This window comes from Salvelinus fontinalis, chromosome 8 (assembly GCF_029448725.1).
Source record: "Salvelinus fontinalis isolate EN_2023a chromosome 8, ASM2944872v1, whole genome shotgun sequence".
NCBI lineage: Eukaryota > Metazoa > Chordata > Actinopteri > Salmoniformes > Salmonidae > Salvelinus > Salvelinus fontinalis.
Window position 1 is genome coordinate 49,304,792 of NC_074672.1, and position 25,154 is coordinate 49,329,945.

Consider the following 25,154-nt stretch of genomic DNA (forward strand, 5'->3'; position numbering starts at 1 on the left):
CTACACTAGATTCCCTACACTAGATTCTCTACACTATACACTAGATTCCCTACACTATACACTAGATTCCCTACACTATAGACTAGATTCTCTACACTATACACTAGATTCTCTACACTATACACTAGATTCCCTACACTATACACTAGATTCCCTACACTATACACTAGATTCCCTACACTATAGACTAGATTCTCTACACTATAGACTAGATTCTCTACACTATACACTAGATTCTCTACACTATACACTAGATTCCCTACACTATACACTAGATTCCCTACACTATACACTAGATTCCCTACACTATAGACTAGATTCTCTACACTATAGACTAGATTCTCTACACTATAGACTAGATTCCCTACACTATAGACTAGATTCTCTACACTATACACTAGATTCTCTACACTCTACACTAGATTCTCTACACTCTACACTAGATTCTCTACACTATAGACTAGATTCTCTACACTATAGACTAGATTCTCTACACTATAGACTAGATTCCCTACACTATAGACTAGATTCTCTACACTATACACTAGATTCTCTACACTCTACACTAGATTCTCTACACTATAGACTAGATTCCCTACACTATACACTAGATTCTCTACACTATAGACTAGATTCTCTACACTATAGACTAGATTCCCTACACTATACACTAGATTCCCTACACTATAGACTAGATTCTCTACACTATAGACTAGATTCCCTACACTATACACTAGATTCTCTACACTATACACTAGATTCTCTACACTCTACACTAGATTCTCTACACTCTACACTAGATTCTCTACACTATACACTAGATTCTCTACACTCTACACTAGATTCTCTACACTATAGACTAGATTCCCTACACTATAGACTAGATTCTCTACACTATACACTAGATTCTCTACACTCTACACTAGATTCTCTACACTATAGACTAGATTCCCTACACTATACACTAGATTCTCTACACTATAGACTAGATTCTCTACACTCTACACTAGATTCTCTACACTATAGACTAGATTCCCTACATTATACACTAGATTCTCTACACTATAGACTAGATTCTCTACACTATAGACTAGATTCCCTACACTATAGACTAGATTCCCTACACTATACACTAGATTCCCTACACTATAGACTAGATTCCCTACACTATAGACTAGATTCCCTACACTATACACTAGATTCTCTACACTATAGACTAGATTCTCTACACTATAGACTAGATTCTCTACACTATACACTAGATTCTCTACACTATACACTAGATTCCCTACACTATAGACTAGATTCTCTACACTATACACTAGATTCTCTACACTAGATTCCCTACACTAGATTCTCTACACTATACACTAGATTCCCTACACTATACACTAGATTCCCTACACTATACACTAGATTCCCTACACTATACACTAGATTCCCTACACTATACACTAGATTCCCTACACTATAGACTAGATTCTCTACACTATAGACTAGATTCTCTACACTATAGACTAGATTCCCTACACTATAGACTAGATTCTCTACACTATACACTAGATTCTCTACACTCTACACTAGATTCTCTACACTCTACACTAGATTCTCTACACTATAGACTAGATTCTCTACACTATAGACTAGATTCTCTACACTATAGACTAGATTCCCTACACTATAGACTAGATTCTCTACACTATACACTAGATTCTCTACACTCTACACTAGATTCTCTACACTATAGACTAGATTCCCTACACTATACACTAGATTCTCTACACTATAGACTAGATTCTCTACACTATAGACTAGATTCCCTACACTATACACTAGATTCCCTACACTATAGACTAGATTCTCTACACTATAGACTAGATTCCCTACACTATACACTAGATTCTCTACACTATACACTAGATTCTCTACACTCTACACTAGATTCTCTACACTCTACACTAGATTCTCTACACTATACACTAGATTCTCTACACTCTACACTAGATTCTCTACACTATAGACTAGATTCCCTACACTATAGACTAGATTCTCTACACTATACACTATATTCTCTACACTCTACACTAGATTCTCTACACTATAGACTAGATTCCCTACACTATACACTAGATTCTCTACACTATAGACTAGATTCTCTACACTCTACACTAGATTCTCTACACTATAGACTAGATTCCCTACACTATACACTAGATTCTCTACACTATAGACTAGATTCTCTACACTATAGACTAGATTCCCTACACTATACACTAGATTCCCTACACTATAGACTAGATTCTCTACACTATAGACTAGATTCCCTACACTATACACTAGATTCTCTACACTATACACTAGATTCTCTACACTATACACTAGATTCTCTACACTCTACACTAGATTCCCTACACTATACACTAGATTCTCTACACTATAGACTAGATTCCCTACACTATAGACTAGATTCCCTACACTATAGACTAGATTCCCTACACTATACACTAGATTCTCTACACTATACACTAGATTCTCTACACTATACACTAGATTCTCTACACTATACACTAGATTCTCTACACTATACACTAGATTCTCTACACTCTACACAAAAAACTATACAGACAATAACCTCATCAAACAACACTGTTTCAAGACGAATCAGTGACATGGAAGGATATGTTTTGAAACAATTACTGCTTCGCATACAAGCAAGTGAATTCTATGCGTTACAGCTGGATGAGTCAACAGACGTGGCGGGCCTGGCACAGCTCCTGGTATATGTCCGTTACGTTTATGGGGGGGTCAATTAAGGAAGACATCCTCTTCTGCAAACCACTGGAAACCAGGACAACAGGAGAGGATATTTTTAAAGTACTAGTACTAGCTTTGTGACATGAAATGGACTTTGGTGGTCAAGATGTGTTGGTGTCTGTATTGATGGAGCAAAAGCCATGACAGGGAGACATAGTGGAGTTGTAACGCGCGTGCAAGCAGTTGCTCCCGACGCCACTTGGGTACACTGCAGCATCCACCGAGAGGCTCTTGCTGCCAAGGGAATGCCGGACAGCTTGAAAGACGTTTTGTTTTGGACACTACTGTGAAAATGGTTAACTTTGTAAATGCAAGGCCCCTGAACTCTTGTGTATTTTCTGCATTATGCAATGATATGGGCAGCGACCATGTAACACTTTTACAACATACAGAAGTGCGCTGGTTATCAAGGAGAAAGCTGTTGACACTTTTTTAATTGAGAGACGAGCTTAAAGTTTTCTTTAATGACCATAATTTTCACTTGTCTGACCGCTTGCTGACGAGTGATGACGAGTTTCTCACACGACTGGCCTGTCTGGGTGATGTTTTTTCTCGCCTGAATGATCTGCATCTAGGATTACAGGGACTCTCCACAAGTACACTGTTCAAAAAAATAAAGGGAACACTTAAACAACACAATGTAACTCCAAGTCAATCACACTTCTGTGAAATCAAACTGTCCACTTAGGAAGCAACACTGATTGACAATAAATTTCACATGCTGTTGTGCAATTGGAATAGACAAAAGGTGGAAATTATAGGCAATTAGCAAGACACCCCCAATAAAGGAATGGTACTGCAGGTGGGGGCCACAGACCACTTCTCAGTTCCTATGCTTCCTGGCTGATGTTTTGGTCACTTTTGAATGCTGGCGGTGCTTTCACTCTAGTGGTAGCATGAAACGGAGTCTACAACCCACACAAGTGGCTCAGGTAGTGCAGTTCATCCAGGATGGCACATCAATGCGAGCTGTGGCAAAAAGGTTTGCTGTGTCTGTCAGCGTAGTGTCCAGAGCATGGAGGCGTTACCAGGAGACAGGCCAGTACATCAGGAGACGTGGAGGAGGCCGTAGGAGAGCAACAACCCAGCAGCAGGACCGCTACCTCCGCCTTTGTGCAAGGAGGTGCACTGCCAGAGCCCTGCAAAATGACCTCCAGTCCAGCAGGCCACTATTGTCAATCAGTGTTCACACACATACACACACACATACACACACACAATAACACACACACACACAATAACACACACACACACATACACACACACACAATCACACACACACACACACACAAAAACACAAAATAACACACACACACACAGATTATTTCTCCTCAAAAACAAACATAGCTTACGCACACACATACAAACACACACACAATAACACACACACACATACACACACACACACACACACAATAACACACACACACACGCTTCACTTCAAGGCCAAATCCTAACCTGAAAATGAACTTGAATCCGCGTCTCAACTGTGTGAGAGAGTGGGCTGATAGTGAGCGTGTTGTCTCATGCTCAGGGTGTGTGAGACAGATCAGTGAGAGTGACATGGAGATTCCTGACACACACACTCACACGCAGACACACAATAACACACACACACACACACTCACACGCAGACACACACACAACCTTACAATAAAACGTGAAATTTGCAGGTTTACATGTGAAAATGTCCCTTTCACATGTGGAATTGCAAGTTCACATTTGAAAAACGTTAAAGTGAAAATCACATATGCAGTTTTACATGTAAGAAATCTCCTCGTGTGAAAATCGTACTCTCACAGTTTTTCAGATGTGAAAATCGAATTTCCAGTTCTACGTGTGAGAAACATTCATATGTGAAAATATACCAAATATTTATATAAATATTTGGAATTGCAAATTCTGTAATGTCATTCTGTAAAAAGTTGACTCAGCCTATAATAATTCAAGTGCATTCCAAATAATACAATCATATATTTTTTATTTCTGAGCTATCTATTCCATTATGACAGTGGTCTTCCACGGTGTTACATTGATGTAAACTTATCGGAGAGGAACAACTACAATGCTAAGGAGTGCTGCAGGCCTCTCTTCTTCGTACGTTGCTCTGTGACTGTTTTCCGCTTTGTACACATGGTAACATTTTCAAAATCTAGAGATAATATATTTAACTAAACTGTGGCCGGGCAAGATTTTATATTTTTTCTTTGGCTAAAACAGCTTTCTGATTTTTTTTATTATTAATAATATTTACAGATTACATAAGAGTTTGTTATTATGGCACAAGAAAGTTCACATGTCAAAGAAAACACTTCTACCAGAAAACTCTAGTGTATCGTTCCGTTTGTCGTCAAACACCATGAGCTACGGCGTCACATTTTGGTTGATTTATAAAAAGTTAGAGAAACGTATAGAAACTGTTGTATGAATTGTTGTGTGATGAGTTATATGGACACTATCATCATGGTTTATGTTTATATGGACACTATCATTATGGTTTATGTTTATATGGACACTATCATTATGGTTTATATGGACACTATCATCATGGTTTATGTTTATATGGACACTATCATTATGGTTTATATGGACACTATCATTATGGTTTATATGGACACTATCAGTATGGTTTATATGGACACTATCATTATGGTTTATGTTTATATGGACACTATCATCATGGTTTATATGGACACTATCATTATGGTTTATATGGACACTATCATTATGGTTTATATGGACACTATCATTATGGTTTATGTTTATATGGACACTATCATCATGGTTTATATGGACACTATCATTATGGTTTATGTTTATATGGACACTATCATTATGGTTTATATGGACACTATCATTATGGTTTATATGGACACTATCATTATGGTTTATATGGACACTATAATTATGGTTTATATGGACACTATCATTATGGTTTATATGGACACTATAATTATGGTTTATATGGACACTATCATTATGGTTTATGTTTATATGGACACTATCATCATGGTTTATATGGACACTGTCATTATGGTTTATATGGACACTATCATTATGGTTTATATGGACACTATCATTATGGTTTATATGGACACTATCATTATGGTTTATGTGGACACTATCGTTATGGTTTATATGGACACTATCATTATGGTTTATATGGACACTATCATTATGGTTTATATGGACACTATCATTATGGTTTATATGGACACTATCATTATGGTTTATGTTTATATGGACACTATCATTATGGGTTATATGGACACTATCATTATGGTTTATATGGACACTATCATTATGGTTTATATGGACACTATCATTATGGTTTATATGGACACTATCATTATGGTTTATATGGACACTATCATTATGGTTTATATGGACACTATCATTATGGTTTATGTTTATATGGCCACTATCATTATGGATTATATGGACACTATCATTATGGTTTATGTTTATATGGACACTATCATTATGGTTTACATGGACACTACCATTATGGTTTATGTTTATATGGACACTACCATTATGGTTTATGTTTATATGGACACTATCATTATGGTTTATGTTTATATGGACACTATCATTATGGTTTATGTGGACACTATCATTATGGTTTATGTGGACACTATCATTATGGTTTATATGGACACTATCATTATGGTTTATATGGACACTATCATTATGGTTTATATGGACACTATCGTTATGGTTTATATGGACACTATCATTATGGTTTATGTTTATATGAACACTATCATTATGGTTTATATGGACACTATCATTATGGTTTATGTTTATATGGACACTATCATTATGGTTTATGTGGACACTATCATTATGGTTTATATGGACACTATCATTATGGTTTATGTGGACACTATCATTATGTTTATATGGACACTATCATTATGGTTTATATGGACACTATCATTATGGTTTATATGGACACTATCAGTATGGTTTATATGGACACTATCATTATGGTTTATATGGACACTATCATTATGGTTTATATGGACACTATAATTATGGTTTATATGGACACTATCATTATGGTTTATATGGACACTATAATTATGGTTTATATGGACACTATCATTATGGTTTATATGGACACTATCATTATGGTTTATGTTTATATGGACACTATCATTATGGTTTATATGGACACTATCATTATGGTTTATATGGACACTATCATTATTGTTTATATGGACACTATCATTATGGTTTATGTTTATATGGACACTATCATTATGGTTTATATGGACACTATCATTATGGTTTATATGGACACTATCATTATGGTTTATGTGGACACTATCATTATGGTTTATATGGACACTATCATTATGGTTTATATGGACACTATCATTATGTTTTATATGGACACTATCGTTATGGTTTATATGGACACTATCAGTATGGTTTATATGGACACTATCATTATGGTTTATATGGACACTATCATTATGGTTTATGTTTATATGGCCACTATCATTATGGTTTATATGGACACTATCATTATGGTTTATGTTTATATGGACACTATCATTATGGTTTACATGGCCACTATCATTATGGTTTATATGGACACTATCATTATGGTTTATGTTTATATGGACACTATCATTATGGTTTATGTTTATATGGACACTATCATTATGGTTTATGTGGACACTATCATTATGGTTTATATGGACACTATCATTATGGTTTATATGGACACTACCATTCTGGTTTATGTTTATATGGACACTATCATTATGTTTTATATGGACACTACCATTATGGTTTATGTTCATATGGACACTACCATTATGGTTTATGTTTATATGGACACTATCATTATGGTTTATGTTTATATGGACACTATCATTATGGTTTATGTGGACACTATCATTATGGTTTATATGGACACTATCGTTATGGTTTATATGGACACTATCATTATGGTTTATATGGACACTATCATTATGGTTTATATGGACACTATCATTATGGTTTATATGGACACTATCATTACGGTTTATGTGGACACTATCATTATGTTTATATGGACACTATCATTATGGTTTATATGGACACTATCATTATGGTTTATATGGACACTATCATTATGGTTTATATGGACACTATCATTATGGTTTATATGGACACTATCATTATGGTTTATATGGACACTATCATTATGGTTTATGTTTATATGGACACTATCATTATGGTTTATATGGACACTATCATTATGGTTTATGTTAATATGGACACTATCATTATGGTTTATATGGACACTATCATTATGGTTTATGTTTATATGGACACTATCATTATGGTTTATATGGACACTATCATTATGGTTTATATGGACACTATCATTATGGTTTATATGGACACTATCGTTATGGTTTATATGGACACTATCATTATGGTGTATGTTTATATGGACACTATCATTATGGTTTATATGGACACTATCATTATGGTTTATATGGACACTATAATTATGGTTTATATGGACACTATCATTATGGTTTATATGGACACTATAATTATGGTTTATATGGACACTATCATTATGCTTTATATGGACACTATCATTATGGTTTATATGGACACTATCATTATGGTTTATATGGACACTATCATTATGTTTATATGGACACTATCATTATGGTTTATGTTTATATGGACACTATCATTATGGTTTATATGGACACTATCATTATGGTTTATATGGACACTATCATTATGGTTTATGTGGACACTATCATTATGGTTTATATGGACACTATCATTATGGTTTATATGGACACTATCATTATGGTTTATGTTTATATGGCCACTATCATTATGGTTTATATGGACACTATCATTATGGTTTATGTTTATATGGACACTATCATTATGGTTTATGTTTATATGGACACTATCATTATGGTTTATGTGGACACTATCATTATGGTTTATGTGGACACTATCATTATGGTTTATATGGCCACTATCATTATGGTTTATATGGACACTATCATTATGGTTTATATGGACACTATCGTTATGGTTTATATGGACACTATCATTATGGTTTATGTTTATATGAACACTATCATTATGGTTTATATGGACACTATCATTATGGTTTATGTTTATATGGACACTATCATTATGGTTTATGTGGACACTATCATTATGGTTTATATGGACACTATCATTATGGTTTATGTGGACACTATCATTATGTTTATATGGACACTATCATTATGGTTTATATGGACACTATCATTATGGTTTATATGGACACTATCAGTATGGTTTATATGGACACTATCATTATGGTTTATATGGACACTATCATTATGGTTTATATGGACACTATAATTATGGTTTATATGGACACTATCATTATGGTTTATATGGACACTATAATTATGGTTTATATGGACACTATCATTATGGTTTATATGGACACTATCATTATGGTTTATGTTTATATGGACACTATCATTATGGTTTATATGGACACTATCATTATGGTTTATATGGACACTATCATTATTGTTTATATGGACACTATCATTATGGTTTATGTTTATATGGACACTATCATTATGGTTTATATGGACACTATCATTATGGTTTATATGGACACTATCATTATGGTTTATGTGGACACTATCATTATGGTTTATATGGACACTATCATTATGGTTTATATGGACACTATCATTATGTTTTATATGGACACTATCATTATGGTTTATATGGACACTATCAGTATGGTTTATATGGACACTATCATTATGGTTTATATGGACACTATCATTATGGTTTATGTTTATATGGCCACTATCATTATGGTTTATATGGACACTATCATTATGGTTTATGTTTATATGGACACTATCATTATGGTTTACATGGCCACTATCATTATGGTTTATATGGACACTATCATTATGGTTTATGTTTATATGGACACTATCATTATGGTTTATGTTTATATGGACACTATCATTATGGTTTATGTGGACACTATCATTATGGTTTATATGGACACTATCATTATGGTTTATATGGACACTACCATTCTGGTTTATGTTTATATGGACACTATCATTATGTTTTATATGGACACTACCATTATGGTTTATGTTCATATGGACACTACCATTATGGTTTATGTTTATATGGACACTATCATTATGGTTTATGTTTATATGGACACTATCATTATGGTTTATGTGGACACTATCGTTATGGTTTATATGGACACTATCATTATGGTTTATATGGACACTATCATTATGGTTTATATGGACACTATCATTATGGTTTATATGGACACTATCATTACGGTTTATGTGGACACTATCATTATGTTTATATGGACACTATCATTATGGTTTATATGGACACTATCATTATGGTTTATATGGACACTATCATTATGTTTTATATGGACACTATCATTATGGTTTATATGGACACTATCATTATGGTTTATATGGACACTATCATTATGGTTTATGTTTATATGGACACTATCATTATGGTTTATATGGACACTATCATTATGGTTTATGTTAATATGGACACTATCATTATGGTTTATATGGACACTATCATTATGGTTTATGTTTATATGGACACTATCATTATGGTTTATATGGACACTATCATTATGGTTTATATGGACACTATCATTATGGTTTATATGGACACTATCGTTATGGTTTATATGGACACTATCATTATGGTGTATGTTTATATGGACACTATCATTATGGTTTATATGGACACTATCATTATGGTTTATATGGACACTATAATTATGGTTTATATGGACACTATCATTATGGTTTATATGGACACTATAATTATGGTTTATATGGACACTGTCATTATGCTTTATATGGACACTATCATTATGGTTTATATGGACACTATCATTATGGTTTATATGGACACTATCATTATGTTTATATGGACACTATCATTATGGTTTATGTTTATATGGACACTATCATTATGGTTTATATGGACACTATCATTATGGTTTATATGGACACTATCATTATGGTTTATGTGGACACTATCATTATGGTTTATATGGACACTATCATTATGGTTTATATGGACACTATCATTATGGTTTATGTTTATATGGCCACTATCATTATGGTTTATATGGACACTATCATTATGGTTTATGTTTATATGGACACTATCATTATGGTTTATATGGACACTATCATTATGGTTTATTTGGACACTATCATTATGGTTTATATGGCCACTGTCATTATGGTTTATATGGACACTATCATTATGGTTTATGTTTATATGGCCACTATCATTATGGTTTATATGGACACTATCATTATGGTTTATGTTTATATGGACACTATCATTATGGTTTATATGGCCACTATCATTATGGTTTATATGGACACTATCATTATGGTTTATGTTTATATGGACACTATCATTATGGTTTATGTGGACACTATCATTATGGTTTATATGGACACTATCATTATGGTTTATATGGACACTACCATTATGGTTTATGTTTATATGGACACTATCATTATGGTTTATATGGACACTACCATTATGGTTTATGTTTATATGGACACTACCATTATGGTTTATGTTTATATGGACACTATCATTATGGTTTATGTTTATATGGACACTATCATTATGGTTTATGTGGACACTATCATTATGGTTTATATGGACACTATCGTTATGGTTTATATGGACACTATCGTTATGGTTTATATGGACACTATCATTATGGTTTATATGGACACTATCATTATGGTTTATATGGACACTATCATTATGGTTTATGTGGACACTATCATTATGTTTATATGGACACTATCATTATGGTTTATATGGACACTATCATTATGGTTTATATGGACACTATCATTATGGTTTATATGGACACTATCATTATGGTTTATATGGACACTATCATTATGGTTTATGTGGACACTATCATTATGTGTATATGGACACTATCATTATGGTTTATATGGACACTATAATTATGGTTTATATGGACACTATCATTATGTTTATATGGACACTATCATTATGGTTTATATGGACACTATCATTATGGTTTATGTTTATATGGACACTATCATTATGGTTTATATGGACACTATCATTATGGTTTATATGGACACTATAATTATGGTTTATATGGACACTATCATTATGTTTATATGGACACTATCATTATGGTTTATATGGACACTATCATTATGGTTTATGTTTATATGGACACTATCATTATGGTTTATATGGACACTATCATTATGGTTTATATGGACACTATCATTATGGTTTATATGGACACTATCATTATGGTTTATATGGACACTATCATTATGGTTTATGTTTATATGGACACTATCATTATGGTTTATATGGACACTATCATTATGGTTTATATGGACATTATCATTATGGTTTATGTGGACACTATCATTATGGTTTATATGGACACTATCATTATGGTTTATATTCACACTATCATTATGTTTTATATGGACACTATCATTATGGTTTATATGGACACTATCAGTATGGTTTATATGGACACTATCATTATGGTTTATATGGACACTATCATTATGGTTTATGTGGACACTATCATTATGGTTTATATGGACACTATCGTTATGGTTTATATGGACACTATCATTATGGTTTATATGGCCACTATCATTATGGTTCATATGGACACTATCATTATGGTTTATATGGACACTATCATTACGGTTTATGTGGACACTATCATTATTTTATATGGACACTATCATTATGGTTTATATGGACACTATCATTATGGTTTATATGGACACTATCATTATGGTTTATATGGACACTATCATTATGGTTTATATGGACACTATCATTATGGTTTATATGGACACTATCATTATGGTTTATGTTTATATGGACACTATCATTATGGTTTATATGGACACTATCATTATGGTTTATGTTAATATGGACACTATCATTATGGTTTATATGGACACTATCATTATGGTTTATGTTTATATGGACACTATCATTATGGTTTATATGGACACTATCATTATGGTTTATATGGACACTATCATTATGGTTTATATGGACACTATCGTTATGGTTTATATGGACACTATCATTATGGTGTATGTTTATATGGACACTATCATTATGGTTTATATGGACACTATCATTGTGGTTTATGTGGACACTATCATTATGGTTTATATGGACACTATCATTATGGTTTATGTGGACACTATCATTATGTTTATATGGACACTATCATTATGGTTTATATGGACACTATCATTATGGTTTATATGGACACTATCATTATGGTTTATATGGACACTATAATTATGGTTTATATGGACACTATCATTATGGTTTATATGGACACTATAATTATGGTTTATATGGACACTATCATTATGCTTTATATGGACACTATCATTATGGTTTATATGGACACTATCATTATGGTTTATATGGACACTATCATTATGTTTATATGGACACTATCATTATGGTTTATGTTTATATGGACACTATCATTATGGTTTATATGGACACTATCATTATGGTTTATATGGACACTATCATTATGGTTTATGTGGACACTATCATTATGGTTTATATGGACACTATCATTATGGTTTATATGGACACTATCATTATGGTTTATGTTTATATGGCCACTATCATTATGGTTTATATGGACACTATCATTATGGTTTATGTTTATATGGACACTATCATTATGGTTTATATGGACACTATCATTATGGTTTATTTGGACACTATCATTATGGTTTATATGGACACTATCATTATGGTTTATATGGACACTATCATTATGGTTTATGTTTATATGGCCACTATCATTATGGTTTATATGGACACTATCATTATGGTTTATGTTTATATGGACACTATCATTATGGTTTATATGGCCACTATCATTATGGTTTATATGGACACTATCATTATGGTTTATGTTTATATGGACACTATCATTATGGTTTATGTTTATATGGACACTATCATTATGGTTTATGTGGACACTATCATTATGGTTTATATGGACACTATCATTATGGTTTATATGGACACTACCATTATGGTTTATGTTTATATGGACACTATCATTATGGTTTATATGGACACTACCATTATGGTTTATGTTTATATGGACACTACCATTATGGTTTATGTTTATATGGACACTATCATTATGGTTTATGTTTATATGGACACTATCATTATGGTTTATGTGGACACTATCATTATGGTTTATATGGACACTATCGTTATGGTTTATATGGACACTATCGTTATGGTTTATATGGACACTATCATTATGGTTTATATGGACACTATCATTATGGTTTATATGGACACTATCATTATGGTTTATGTGGACACTATCATTATGTTTATATGGACACTATCATTATGGTTTATATGGACACTATCATTATGGTTTATATGGACACTATCATTATGGTTTATATGGACACTATCATTATGGTTTATATGGACACTATCATTATGGTTTATGTGGACACTATCATTATGTTTATATGGACACTATCATTATGGTTTATATGGACACTATAACTATGGTTTATATGGACACTATCATTATGTTTATATGGACACTATCATTATGGTTTATATGGACACTATCATTATGGTTTATGTTTATATGGACACTATCATTATGGTTTATATGGACACTATCATTATGGTTTATATGGACACTATCATTATGGTTTATATGGACACTATCATTATGGTTTATATGGACACTATCATTATGGTTTATGTTTATATGGACACTATCATTATGGTTTATATGGACACTATCATTATGGTTTATATGGACACTATAATTATGGTTTATATGGACACTATCATTATGTTTATATGGACACTATCATTATGGTTTATATGGACACTATCATTATGGTTTATGTTTATATGGACACTATCATTATGGTTTATATGGACACTATCATTATGGTTTATATGGACACTATCATTTTGGTTTATATGGACACTATCATTATGGTTTATATGGACACTATCATTATGGTTTATGTTTATATGGACACTATCATTATGGTTTATATGGACACTATCATTATGGTTTATATGGACATTATCATTATGGTTTATGTGGACACTATCATTATGGTTTATATGGACACTATCATTATGGTTTATATGGACACTATCATTATGGTTTATATGGACACTATCATTATGTTTTATATGGACACTATCATTATGGTTTATATGGACACTATCAGTATGGTTTATATGGACACTATCATTATGGTTTATATGGACACTATCATTATGGTTTATGTTTATATGGCCACTATCATTATGGTTTATATGGACACTATCATTATGGTTTATGTTTATATGGACACTATCATTATGGTTTATATGGCCACTATCATTATGGTTTATATGGACACTATCATTATGGTTTATGTTTATATGGACACTATCATTATGGTTTATGTTTATATGGACACTATCATTATGGTTTATGTGGACACTATCATTATGGTTTATATGGACACTATCATTATGGTTTATATGGACACTACCATTCTGGTTTATGTTTATATGGACACTATCATTATGTTTTATATGGACACTACCATTATGGTTTATGTTCATATGGACACTACCATTATGGTTTATGTTTATATGGACACTATCATTATGGTTTATGTTTATATGGACACTATCATTATGGTTTATGTGGACACTATCATTATGGTTTATATGGACACTATCATTATGGTTTATATGGACACTATCATTATGGTTTATATGGACACTATCTAGGTTATGGCCTTCGTATGGTTTATATGGACACTATCATTATGGTTTATATGGACACTATCATTATGGTTTATATGGACACTATAATTATGGTTTATATGGACACTATCATTATGGTTTATATGGACACTATAATTATGGTTTATATGGACACTATCATTATGCTTTATATGGACACTATCATTATGGTTTATATGGACACTATCATTATGGTTTATATGGACACTATCATTATGTTTATATGGACACTATCATTATGGTTTATGTTTATATGGACACTATCATTATGGTTTATATGGACACTATCATTATGGTTTATATGGACACTATCATTATGGTTTATGTGGACACTATCATTATGGTTTATATGGACACTATCATTATGGTTTATATGGACAGTATCATTATGGTTTATGTTTATATGGCCACTATCATTATGGTTTATATGGACACTATCATTATGGTTTATATGGACACTATCATTATGGTTTATGTTTATATGGACACTATCATTATGGTTTATGTTTATATGGACACTATCATTATGGTTTATGTGGACACTATCATTATGGTTTATATGGACACTATCATTATGGTTTATATGGACACTACCATTATGGTTTATGTTTATATGGACACTATCATTATGGTTTATATGGACACTACCATTATGGTTTATGTTTATATGGACACTACCATTATGGTTTATGTTTATATGGACACTATCATTATGGTTTATGTTTATATGGACACTATCATTATGGTTTATGTGGACACTATCATTATGGTTTATATGGACACTATCGTTATGGTTTATATGGACACTATCGTTATGGTTTATATGGACACTATCATTATGGTTTATATGGACACTATCATTATGGTTTATATGGACACTATCATTATGGTTTATGTGGACACTATCATTATGTTTATATGGACACTATCATTATGGTTTATATGGACACTATCATTATGGTTTATATGGACACTATCAGTATGGTTTATATGGACACTATCTTTATGGTTTATATGGACACTATCGTTATGGTTTATGTGGACACTATCATTATGTTTATATGGACACTATCATTATGGTTTATATGGACACTATAATTATGGTTTATATGGACACTATCATTATGTTTATATGGACACTATCATTATGGTTTATATGGACACTATCATTATGGTTTATGTTTATATGGACACTATCATTATGGTTTATATGGACACTATCATTATGGTTTATATGGACACTATCATTATGGTTTATATGGACACTATCATTATGGTTTATATGGACACTATCATTATGGTTTATGTTTATATGGACACTATCATTATGGTTTATATGGACACTATCATTATGGTTTATATGGACACTATCATTATGGTTTATATGGACACGATCATTATGGTTTATGTTTATATGGACACTATCATTATGGTTTATATGGACACTATCATTATGGTTTATGTTAATATGGACACTATCATTATGGTTTATATGGACACTATCATTATGGTTTATGCTGACACTATCATTATGGTTTATATGGACACTATCATTATGGTTTATATGGACACTATCATTATGGTTTATATGGACACTGTCATTATGGTTTATATGGACACTATCATTATGGTTTATATGGACACTATAATTATGGTTTATATGGACATTATCATTATGGTTTATATGGACACTATAATTATGGTTTATATGGACACTATCATTACGGTTTATATGGACACTATCATTATGGTTTATATGGACACAATCATTATGGTTTATATGGACACTATCATTATGGTTTATGTTTATATGGACACTATCATTATGGTTTATATGGACACTATCATTATGGTTTATGTGGACACTATCATTATGGTTTATATGGACACGATCATTATGGTTTATGTTTATATGGACACTATCATTATGGTTTATACGGACACTATCATTATGGTTTATGTGGACACTACCATTATGGTTTATATGGACACTATCATTATGGTTTATATGGACACTATCATTATGGTTTATGTTAATATGGACACTATCATTATGGTTTATATGGACAATATCATTATGGTTTATGCTAATATGGACACTATCATTATGGTTTATATGGGCACTATCATTATGTTTTTTATGTACACTATCATTATGGTTTATGTTAATATGGACACTATCATTATGGTTTATATGGACACTATCACCATGGTTTATTTTATATGGACACTATCACTATGGTTTATATGGACACTATCATTATGGTTTATATGGACACTATCATTATGGTTTATATGGACACTATCATTATGGTTTATATGGACACTATCATTATGGTTTATATGGACACTATCATTATGGTTTATATGGACACTATCATTATGGTTTATATGGACACTATCATTATGGTTTATATGGACACTATCATTATGGTTTATATGGACACTATAATTATGGTTTATATGGACACTATCATTACGGTTTATATGGACACTATCATTGTGGTTTATATGGACACTATCATTATGGTTTATATGGACACTATCATTATGGTTTATTTTATATGGACACTATCATTATGGTTTATATGGACACTATCATTATGGTTTATATGGACACTATCATTATTGTTTATGTGGACACTATCATTATGGTTTATATGGACACTATCATTATGGTTTATGTTTATATGGACACTATCATTATGGTTTATACAGACACTATCATTATGGTTTATGTGGACACTACCATTATGGTTTATGTGGACACTATCATTATGGTTTATATGGACACTATCATTATGGTTTATATGGACACTATCGTTATGGTTTATGTGGACACTATCATTATGTTTATATGGACACTATCATTATGGTTTATATGGACACTATAATTATGGTTTATATGGACACTATCATTATGTTTATATGGACACTATCATTATGGTTTATATGGACACTATCATTATGGTTTATGTTTATATGGACACTATCATTATGGTTTATATGGACACTATCATTATGGTTTATATGGACACTATCATTATGGTTTATATGGACACTATCATTATGGTTTATATGGACACTATCATTATGGTTTATGTTTATATGGACACTATCATTATGGTTTATATGGACACTATCATTATGGTTTATATGGACACTATCATTATGGTTTATATGGACACTATCATTATGGTTTATGTTTATATGGACACTATCATTATGGTTTATATGGACACTATCATTATGGTTTATATGGACATTATCATTATGGTTTATGTGGACACTATCATTATGGTTTATGTTAATATGGACACTATCATTATGGTTTATATGGACACTATCATTATGGTTTATGCTAATATGGACACTATCATTATGGTTTATATGGACACTATCATTATGTTTTTTATGGACACTATCATTATGGTCTATGTTAATATGGACACTATCATTATGGTTTATATGGCCACTATCATTATGATTTATATGGACACTATCATTATAGTTTATGTTAATATGGACACTATCATTATGGTTTATATGGACACTATCATTATGGTTTATATGGACACTATCCTTATGGTTTCTATGGACACTATCATTATGGTTTATATGGACACTATCATTATGGTTTATATGGACACTATCATTATGGTTTATATGGACACTATCATTATGGTTTATATGGACACTATCATTATGGTTTATATGGACACTATCATTATGGTTTATATGGACACTATCATTATGGTTTATATGGACACTATCATTATGGTTTATATGGACACTATCATTATGGTTTATATGGACACTGTCATTATGGTTTATATGGACACTATCATTATGGTTTATGTTTATATGGACACTATCATTATGGTTTATATGGACACTATCATTATGGTTTATATGGACACTATCAGTATGGTTTATATGTACACTATCATTATGGTTTATGTGGACACTATCATTATGGTTTATATGGACACTATCATTATGGTTTATATGGACACTATCATTATGGTTTATATGGACATTATCATTATGGTTTATATGGACACTATCATTATGGTTTATTTGGACACTATCATTATGGTTTATGTTTATATGGACACTATCATTATGGTTTATATGGACACTATCATTATGGTTTATATGGACACTATCAGTATGGTTTATATGGACACTATCATTATGGTTTATGTGGACACTATCATTATGGTTTATATGGACACTATCATTATGGTTTATATGGACACTATCATTATGGTTTATATGGACACTATCATTATGGTTTATATGGACACTATCATTATGGTTTATATGGACACTATAATTATGGTTTATATGGACACTATCATTATGGTTTATATGGACACTATAATTATGGTTTATATGGACACTATCATTACGGTTTATATGGACACTATCATTATGGTTTATATGGACACAATCATTATGGTTTATATGGACACTATCATTATGGTTTATGTTTATATGGACACTATCATTATGGTTTATATGGACACTATCATTATGGTTAATGTGGACACTATCATTATGGTTTATATGGACACGATCATTATGGTTTATGTTTATATGGACACTATCATTATGGTTTATACGGACACTATCATTATGGTTTATGTGGACACTACCATTATGGTTTATATGGACACTATCATTATGGTTTATATGGACACTATCATTATGGTTTATGTTAATATGGACACTATCATTATGGTTTATATGGACAATATCATTATGGTTTATGCTAATATGGACACTATCATTATGGTTTATATGTGCACTATCATTATGTTTTTTATGGACACTATCATTATGGTTTATGTTAATATGGACACTATCATTATGGTTTATATGGACACTATCATCATGGTTTATTTTATATGGACACTATCATTATGGTTTATATGGACACTATCATTATGGTTTATATGGACACTATCATTATGGTTTATATGGACACTATCATTATGGTTTATATGGACACTATCATTATGGTTTATATGGACACTATCATTATTGTTTATATGGACACTATCATTATGGTTTATATGGACACTATCATTATGGTTTATATGGACACTATCATTATGGTTTATATGGACACTATAATTATGGTTTATATGGACACTATCATTACGGTTTATATGGACACTATCATTATGGTTTATATGGACACTATCATTATGGTTTATATGGACACTATCATTATGGTTTATTTTATATGGACACTATCATTATGGTTTATATGGACACTATCATTATGGTTTATATGGACACTATCATTATTGTTTATGTGGACACTATCATTATGGTTTATATGGACACTATCATTATGGTTTATGTTTATATGGACACTATCATTATGGTTTATACGGACACTATCATTATGGTTTATGTGGACACTACCATTATGGTTTATGTGGACACTATCATTATGGTTTATATGGACACTATCATTATGGTTTATATGGACACTATCATTATGGTTTATATGGACACTATCATTATGGTTTATATGGACACTATAATTATGGTTTATATGGACACTATCATTACGGTTTATATGGACACTATCATTATGGTTTATATGGACACTATCATTATGGTTTATATGGACACTATCATTATGGTTTATTTTATATGGACACTATCATTATGGTTTATATGGACACTATCATTATGGTTTATATGGACACTATCATTATGGTTTATATGGACACTATCATTATGGTTTATATGGACACTATCATTATGGTTTATATGGACACTATCATTATGGTTTATATGGACACTATAATTATGGTTTATATGGACACTATCATTACGGTTTATATGGACACTATCATTATGGTTTATATGGACACTATCATTATGGTTTATATGGACACTATCATTATGGTTTATTTTATATGGACACTATCATTATGGTTTATGTGGACACTATCATTATGGTTTTAATGGACACTATCATTATGGTTTATGTTTATATGGACACTATCATTATGGTTTATATGGACACTATCATTATGGTTTATATGGACACTATCAGTATGGTTTATATGGACACTATCATTATGGTTTATGTGGACACTATCATTATGGTTTATATGGACACTATCATTATGGTTTATATGGACACCATCATTATGGTTTATATGGACACTATCATTATGGTTTATATGGACACTATCATTATGGTTTATTTGGACACTATCATTATGGTTTATGTTTATATGGACACTATCATTATGGTTTATATGGACACTATCATTATGGTTTATATGGACACTATCAGTATGGTTTATATGGACACTATCATTATGGTTTATGTGGACACTATCATTATGGTTTATATGGACACTATCATTATGGTTTATATGGACACTATCATTATGGTTTATATGGACACTATCATTATGGTTTATATGGACACTATCATTATGGTTTATATGGACACTATAATTATGGTTTATATGGACACTATCATTATGGTTTATATGGACACTATAATTATGGTTTATATGGACACTATCATTACGGTTTATATGGACACTATCATTATGGTTTATATGGACACAATCATTATGGTTTATATGGACACTATCATTATGGTTTATGTTTATATGGACACTATCATTATGGTTTATATGGACACTATCATTATGGTTTATGTGGACACTATCATTATGGTTTATATGGACACGATCATTATGGTTTATGTTTATATGGACACTATCATTATGGTTTATACGGACACTATCATTATGGTTTATGTGGACACTATCATTATGGTTTATATGGACACGATCATTATGGTTTATGTTTATATGGACACTATCATTATGGTTTATACGGACACTATCATTATGGTTTATATGGACACTATAATTATGGTTTATATGGACACTATCATTACGGTTTATATGGACACTATAATTATGGTTTATATGGACACTATCATTACGGTTTATATGGACACTATCATTATGGTTTATATGGACACTATCATTATGGTTTATGTTAATATGGACACTATCATTATGGTTTATATGGACAATATCATTATGGTTTATGCTAATATGGACACTATCATTATGGTTTATATGTGCACTATCATTATGTTTTTTATGGACACTATCATTATGGTTTATGTTAATATGGACACTATCATTATGGTTTATATGGACACTATCATCATGGTTTATTTTATATGGACACTATCATTATGGTTTATATGGACACTATCATTATGGTTTATATGGACACTATCATTATGGTTTATATGGACACTGTCATTATGGTTTATATGGACACTATCATTATGGTTTATATGGACACTATCATTATGGTTTATATGGACACTATCATTATGGTTTATATGGACACTATCATTATGGTTTATATGGACACTATAATTATGGTTTATATGGACACTATCATTACGGTTTATATGGACACTATCATTATGGTTTATATGGACACTATCATTATGGTTTATATGGACACTATCATTATGGTTTATTTTATATGGACACTATCATTATGGTTTATATGGACACTATCATTATGGTTTATATGGACACTATCATTATTGTTTATGTGGACACTATCATTATGGTTTATATGGACACTATCATTATGGTTTATGTTTATATGGACACTATCATTATGGTTTATACGGACACTATCATTATGGTTTATGTGGACACTACCATTATGGTTTATGTGGACACTATCATTATGGTTTATATGGACACTATCATTATGGTTTATATGGACACTATCATTATGGTTTATATGGACACTATCATTATGGTTTATATGGACACTATAATTATGGTTTATATGGACACTATCATTACGGTTTATATGGACACTATCATTATGGTTTATATGGACACTATCATTATGGTTTATATGGACACTATCATTATGGTTTATTTTATATGGACACTATCATTATGGTTTATATGGACACTATCATTATGGTTTATATGGACACTATCATTATGGTTTATATGGACACTATCATTATGGTTTATATGGACACTATCATTATGGTTTATATGGACACTATCATTATGGTTTATATGGACACTATAATTATGGTTTATATGGACACAATCATTACGGTTTATATGGACACTATCATTATGGTTTATATGGACACTATCATTATGGTTTATATGGACACTATCATTATGGTTTATTTTATATGGACACTATCATTATGGTTTATGTGGACACTATCATTATGGTTTATATGGACACTATCATTATGGTTTATGTTTATATGGACACTATCATTATGGTTTATACGGACACTATCATTATGGTTTATGTGGACACTACCATTATGGTTTATATGGACACTATCATTATGGTTTATATGGACACTATCATTATGGTTTATGTTTATATGGCCACTATCATTATGGTTTATGTGGACACTATCATCATGGTTTATATGGACACTATCATTATGGTTTATATGGACACTATCATTATGGTTTATATGGACACTATCATTATGGTTTATATGGACACTATCATTATGGTTTATGTTTATATGGCCACTATCATTATGGTTTATATGGACACTTTCATCATGGTTTATATGGACACTATCATTATGGTTTATGTTTATATGGCCACTATCATTATGGTTTATATGGACACTATCATCATGGTTTATATGGACACTATCATTATGGTTTATGTTTATATGGCCACTATCATTATGGTTTATATGGACACTATCATCATGGTTTATATGGACACTATCATTATGGTTTATATGGACACTATCATTATGGTTTATATGGACACTATCATTATGGTTTATGTGGACACTATCATTATGGTTTATATGGACACTATCATTATGGTTTATATGGACACTATCATTATGGTTTATATGGACACTATCATTATGGTTTATGTGGACACTATCATTATGGTTTATGTGGACACTATCATTATGGTTTATATGGACACTATCATTATGGTTTATATGGACACTATCATTATGGTTTATGTTTATATGGACACTATCATTATGGTTTATATGGACACTATCATTATGGTTTATGTTTATATGGACACTATCTTTATGGTTTATATGGACACTATCATTATGGTTTATATGGACACTATCATTATGGTTTATATGGACACTATCATTATGGTTTATATTTATATGGACACTATCATTATGGTTTATATGGACACTATCGTTATGGTTTATATGGACACTATCATTATGGTTTATATGGACACTATCATTATGGTTTATATGGACACTATCATTATGGTTTATATGGACACTATCATTATGGTTTATATGGACACTA